The following is a 6,549-nucleotide window of genomic DNA, read 5'->3' on the forward strand; positions in this document are numbered from 1 at the left end:
TACAGTGTTTCTTAAGTGTTTCAAAGCTGGCAAAAAGCAGAAGTGTGTCTCTTCCTTAGAAGGGGAAGCTGCTGCTCAACTTCTTTCCACTTTCTCCTGTGATACTGCCAGGAAAGTGTAGAGCAAGGACGACAAGCAGGGCTGGGGGGAGCAGCTCCAGAAGGTGGATGTGGGATTTTTGAGCGCTGTGGGGAATGAAGTGGAAGCAGAGTATAAGCAGGTCCATGTTCCTTCATGTGAAAAAGAATGATGGAGTCTTGGTCTCTTATGAGCCTCATTTTTCAGGTCTGCTCTGGTCCCCTACCTGTCCCCCTCTTCCTGTGAGTGGTCCCACAGGACAGGACTGGAACCCAATCCCTAAATACCAAGGAAGTTCAGGGAATTTTAGAGGAAGAAGGTGAGGGGAGTGAGGTGTGTGCCAAGCTGCAGAGCTACCACATGGCTTGCTTTGTGCTGGCTGGTGCCCTGATGTTAGGTGGGTTGAGTCAGTTCTGAACTCAGCCAAGTGGCCCTTCTTGATTTCCTAGAGTGAGTCTCCAGCATGACGTGTGTGAGGAGAGGAGAGGCTGCAGACCCTGGCTGATGTGCTTAAAGCAAAAGTGCCTTTCCCTGCCCACCCTAAGCCTGTTAGGGGATTTGCTTTGGAATGCTATTGCATGGAAACACAGCAGGAGCATTTCCTGCTGCTTCTGCCTCCACTGCACCCCCTTTTCTGAAGTTATTTCTCCTGAAAGAGAAGGAATGGCTTTGCTGACGCTAGTCCAGCATTTTCTTTTCTCTCAGGCTTTGCCATTGTTCAATCTGTGGCTCTCCCAGCTGCAGTCTGAAGACAGCTGGAAGTAAGCACAGAAAGCCCTCCTCATAAATAAAAGTAAAGTGGAAGTTACCATGCACTGATGCCTCTCCTCAGACAGTTTTCTCTGGACTTGCAAAAGGGATTGGCTCCCGAGGTACTAAAGGCTACCTCTCCTAGCCTATGTGCCTAAAACTTTCTCTTGGGCAAGAAATTAAGATTGTACTTGACACACCAGGTGTCAATTTTAAACTAATATAATAGGGCTGTACCCAGGAACTTTATTCAGTTTGTTGGCGTTTTTTAAGCAGTTGATGGGGATCTTAAGAGAAAATTGATTACATTGGTTGTGCTGGCATTAAATTTCAAGAGCTTCAGGAACGGCAATAAAAATGGAAATGACTATTTATGTGGCCTACAGAAGCAGATATGTTTAGCTGACACTTCAAGTAAGTGTACATAACCTGTCCTGCTGCTGTAATTAGTATGGAGGTTTACATTAATATTTACTAGCAAAGAGGCAGTTCCACCTGACTGCATTTTTTGGGATTTTTTCACAATGGGATTTTTTAATGCTCAGTTAAATATGTAAGAGGTGGGTTTCAGTTTTTCAGAAGTCACAAGAGGAAAACTGACATAATGGGGCACATTTATTGCCTCAAGAACTACCTAAGTCTACATGGGGATCTGCATATCCTAAAAATTGGCCCCAAGTGACATCTGTCTCTGTGTCCACACAACAAGCATTGTTTTTTTCCTGAATGTGTAATCATAGTAAGAATTATTAACTAAATGAGCATAATGTCAGAGCAACTTAGTTCAATTAAAGCCAGCATGTCAACAAGATTTGTTTTTCAATCAGTCTTTACTAATGCAACAGTTTTAACATACACCATGAAAATCCTTGCTTCGTTCCCTTGTCCCAATGCTAATATGATAAAAATAAGTGATTAATATAAAATCTGAATTTTATGAAACCTGATCAATGTATACTGATTGTAGCTGTAGTGAAGAGCAATGCTGTGAGGAGCTCTTGAGTAAGTCAGTTGTTTTATATGGAATATAAAATATTGCACCTATATATGCATATATATATATATAATGCAGAGATTCCTTGAGCATTCCTTCAGAATTCACTCAGGAGTTTTCTTTATCTTATCCCAGCCTCTGCAGCCATTTCAGAAAAGGCACTTTCTTGTAGTAACAAATTCTGTGGTGTATCATATTCTAGAATCATTCCTGCATCCAGAACAAGAACTCTACAAGAGCAGAAAGATTACAGAAGACAAATCAGCTCCTCAGCCACATTTTCCAGTCCTAGTACAGGTATCTCTGGGTTATGGGAATGCATTTCAAGGAAGTAATTTATTTTTCAAATGGCTTATCAAAACTTCCCTTTCTGAATCCATGACTCTGTGTAACCTGTGGGCTATAGTTAACACTGTGCAGTTGTGAAACTCTGTTTTGATGGTGGAGTGCACAAAGTAATCTGTTTCCATGTCAACAGAAGCTCATCTAGGACCAGGATTTTTGTCTTTCACAGCAAAGCACAGGCCAAACAGACCTGCTGTCTCTGCCCAACACTGTTAAAAATACATTTGAAAAGGGCAAGTCAGGCACATGGAGAAAAGGGAGCACAAGATAAAGCTGAGATTACTGTGGAGCATGTCTGTACTTCTTTCCTAACAACACCTTATGCTTCTGAAAAGACCACTGAAATATGTTCATCCTGCTTTGGAATTTTCTTTCCTCTTGCTCAGTGTATCAATAGTAGTTGAGGTAGTACTCTCCATTCATGGCTGAACTTTGAATTTTAAACCCAGTCTTCAGTTTCTATATTCACATTATAATGGGCACTCAGAATGAGACAGATTGAATGCTGAACCACTTTTTAATAATGTTCAGTGTAAAAATTTGGATACTTCTGTATGTTAGCTGAACTATGTGCCTTCTAGAAATGTCCTCCTGAAAATGATCTGTCAGAAAAATTCAGGTTGATATCCAGTACACTATTCAAGACCTGTCCCTTTGCTGCTGCTGTCTTCAATATTTGTCTCCTCAGTTTAGAGTTCTTTTATTTTGTCACCCTCCTTGCATAACTGGTTTAATGTTTTAAAGTTAAAACTGAGTTGCTGTGCCTAAGCAAATAGAAAGAAGAATAAGCTCTCTGCACTTTCATGGATTTCAAATTTGTTGAGGTTTTTTTTGGTTGATTGTTTTGTGGTGTTGTTGTTGGGTGGGATTTTTTTTTGTTTGTTTTTGTTTTGTTAGATTTGTTTTGTTTTTCTGGTTTGATTTATTTTTTTAATTTAAATAAATGAACATTTTTCTACCCAAGTCTAATGAGGTGCTGCATGAATTGCAACACCACTCCCCCTCTTCTTTACACTTACTTATATACTTGAGCTGAAAATAGTCCTTGGCTTCCCATACAGGCCATCAGAATTTATACCACTGTGACCAGTTGGTCACCTCAAAGTAACTTGCACTACCAGAATAGTTCTACCAATAACAACAGGAGATGTGTCATTTCTATCCTGATACCTTCTGAACTAAATTCTCTGGAAGGATGACATAGTTTTACAGTTCTGAAAAATAATGGCATTAGTCCTTTCTTGATTATGTACCTAATATTTTCACCACCTTCTGAAATCTCATGGAGGAGCTTCTTCAGTGACTGGACAAAATCCTTTAAGTCACATAGTTCCAGCACTTCCTACAGTTCAAGATGAGTGTTTTCCAAGTGGATCCAGATTTGACTACAGTGTCACAGAAAAGAAGATGGGGTCCTAAACAGCAGCAGAATGTGAATGCACAATTCCACCATGATCCTAAAAGAAGGCTGTCATAAATCCTTACATTACCAGAAGCAACTGAGACAAATAATCTTGGAAATGGATCTTTGCAAGGGAAATTGTAACAGTTTGAAACTGGTGAACGGGAGGACAAAAATTGTGTGCAGTCTCTGTGAGCTCTGTTCTACACATTATTCTCAAATAAAAATCCCACAAACCTCAGAAAATGTTTAATAACTATACCTACTGCCGCCACTCACCAATATTAAAGTTAATCTAATTGGTCATTTTCTCTGCACAGAAATTAAATATTCAAAATGAATGTTCAGCATTTGGGATGAATGCTCACCTCTTTATTGATCGTTGCACATTCACAAATTCCTTCAATTGAAAGTGCATTGGTCTCAATTTCACATGCTCTATACACCCAAACATCTAGAATCTGGATCACCTGGGGAAATACATACAAAAATAGGAACAAGAAATTTGACTGTACTGGAATACAGCACATTAATTAAAAAACTTACCCAAATTTAAACAACTCATAAGCTGCATGCTTAATGACAGAGGCCAAAAAATGGATAGAACATGTTGGCACATCACATGAACCAATGGTTAGAAAATCCCTGTTCTCAGTGCTCCTCTGAGCAGCTCTTGCTTTCACACTGCCCAATGGCTGTTGTAATTTGCACTGACATAAAAGCTCCAAATCTACTACATCAGGGTCATCAGCAAGTGTGCACTATTTGTATGAAATGTTGAAAGGAAAAGCTTATGGTTCATGGTGTGTGTACAATCACTGCACTATTCCCTAGGTAAAACAAGCTGGTAATGTAGAACAATGGATTTGTAATGGAGGTATATATTGTCTCTGCCAAATTTGTCACCTTCAAGCACTGGGGATGCTTCTGCAGACAGAATCATCATAGAATGGCCTGGGTTAGAAGAGACCCCAAAGATCACCTAGTTCCAAACCCCTATGGTACCAATTCCATGGTTAAATATTCCCACTTCTGTAGGAAAAGAGCCAGCCAAACCGATTGTGAAGGTCAGCCTTTTGGAAATGTTGCGAGCAGCTAAAGAAAGAACCGTATCAGTTGGACAATAGATGAAGGTGGAAAACTGTGACTGTCATCACCCAGTGCAGTATGAGATAAAGGAACTCTTGTGAGCTGGGTGGGGTGTGGATATGCCATGACAGATAATTGTCTCTATGTTTTTTTTTTTCATTTCTATTCATTCAAATGTCTCAGCTGTGTTTCTGAAGCTCTTACCATGGTGAGAATCTGGACAACACTGGCTCCTAAGCATCACAAGATTAAAGAAAATTTGATCCTTAGTTTCTGTCTACTTGAGAAAATACTTGAGATTTATTCTAATTATTCATCAATAAAACTTAGCTTACTTAAGACACACTTCGAATATGTAGTTCTCATATATCACCTTTGCAAGGGCAATGCCAAAGCAAATGATATTACTGATCTTTTAAGTAAACACTCCTAGATAACATTCAGTAAGTGAACACAGAAAAGGAATTAAATATGAAGTACAGTTGTGCATGACTATGCCACTTCTTTGGTTTAACCAAACACTTAAAAATAAGCCTACTTTCATTAACTTGATTTTAAATATATTTTAACAATTATTATTCCATTTGCATTTAAAAGTGGAAAATAATTTATCATAAGCTTCCCAAAATTAATGAAATTAAAAGGGAAACTCTGTCCTGCCCAGGAGATGTGGTGTCACTGATGCCCCCCTGTATAGTCACCTACTCAACTTCATTGTAATTCTTTTCATATGCAATGTGGTAACAGCAAAATGTTTATGTGATTACTTACATTTAGAGCATAGGATATTGATAAACCCACTGTAGAAGAACTCACTGTATTTCCAGACAGTGCTACAAACAATTCAGCAAAGAACACCATTAAATTTCCCAAAAACTCAAGCCTGACAGATAGCCACCTGTAGTAAATCAAGGCAAAGAAAAAATGGAATTACTCACCAAAATTTTTATAGCCTCTTGAGCTCTGAGATCATTGTATTAGCAATTTACCCACTTCACAAAAGAGGTAAGTACTATCATTCCCATTTTACAGATGAGCTGGGTGGGCAATATGACATATCTGGAACTGGTAGCACTACTAAAACCATAATGCATGCATCAACTCCCTTCCCTCCTCATACTGCTTTCCTCCTCCTCCTATCTAAAAAAAAATTCAGGTGTAGGGCTGAAAAATAGACCAGGAATCTATTAGCTCCTCTGTGACTGTAACTACACTGAATCACAAAGGAATGTGAGGAAACAGATTTTATTTCTTTAAACCTGAGATTCCACTCTCAAGAACTCCCTGGTGCCTGTGAGTACAGACACCAGGTTACTTCCACATGAACCACTGAAATATAAATTCAATTTGTTCATAAATTTGCAAGAGGAACTGTTAGTTGAAATGTAGCATAGTCCATGCTTATGACCCATTGGGAAACTTTTTTTTTTTTTTTCTTTTTTTGTTTAAATATTCTCATCCCAGACAGCATATGTATATTTTCTATAAACCTCCCAGTTTCTGGTAGATAGACAAAATCTGTGCATTCAGTGCAAAGAGCGATGGATAAATTGCTCTTGTCACAGAACCACAGAAGGTGCCAAGGTACTGGAAAGGTGTTGATAACACACCAGTGTTTTGGCTATTGCTGAGCAGCACTAGCTCTCTGTCCCAGAGCCAGTACAGCCTCCCTGCTCTTTTTTCCAACTGTTTTTCCTTCCCTCCTGTGGGAGGTGGCCTGATTCCCTGACACCAGCACAAGGGGCAGGACCTGGCCCCCCAACACCACCGGGTCCCTGTGAGTGACCGGGGGGGAGCACCGCAGTGGGTAAGAGATGTTGCTGGTGGGGACAGAAACCCCTGTGGGGTCACCGATGGCCACAGGGTAGAGGCAAATACCCCTCATGGAATT

General features: G+C 39.7%; 1 long non-coding RNA gene across 1 annotated transcript; it reads right to left on the minus strand.

The window, feature by feature from the left end:
* Nucleotides 1-2,177: 2,177 nt before the first annotated feature.
* On the minus strand, nt 2,178-6,062 carry LOC107212108. Its single transcript, XR_001524391.2, has 3 exons — nt 5,430-6,062; nt 3,938-4,039; nt 2,178-2,376 (listed from the first exon to the last, which is right to left on the minus strand). It is a non-coding gene; the product is annotated as an uncharacterized LOC107212108 (long non-coding RNA).
* Between the last annotated feature and the right edge of the window lie 487 nt (nt 6,063-6,549).

The sequence above is a fragment of the Parus major genome, chromosome 1 (assembly GCF_001522545.3).
Source record: "Parus major isolate Abel chromosome 1, Parus_major1.1, whole genome shotgun sequence".
Classification (NCBI taxonomy): domain Eukaryota; kingdom Metazoa; phylum Chordata; class Aves; order Passeriformes; family Paridae; genus Parus; species Parus major.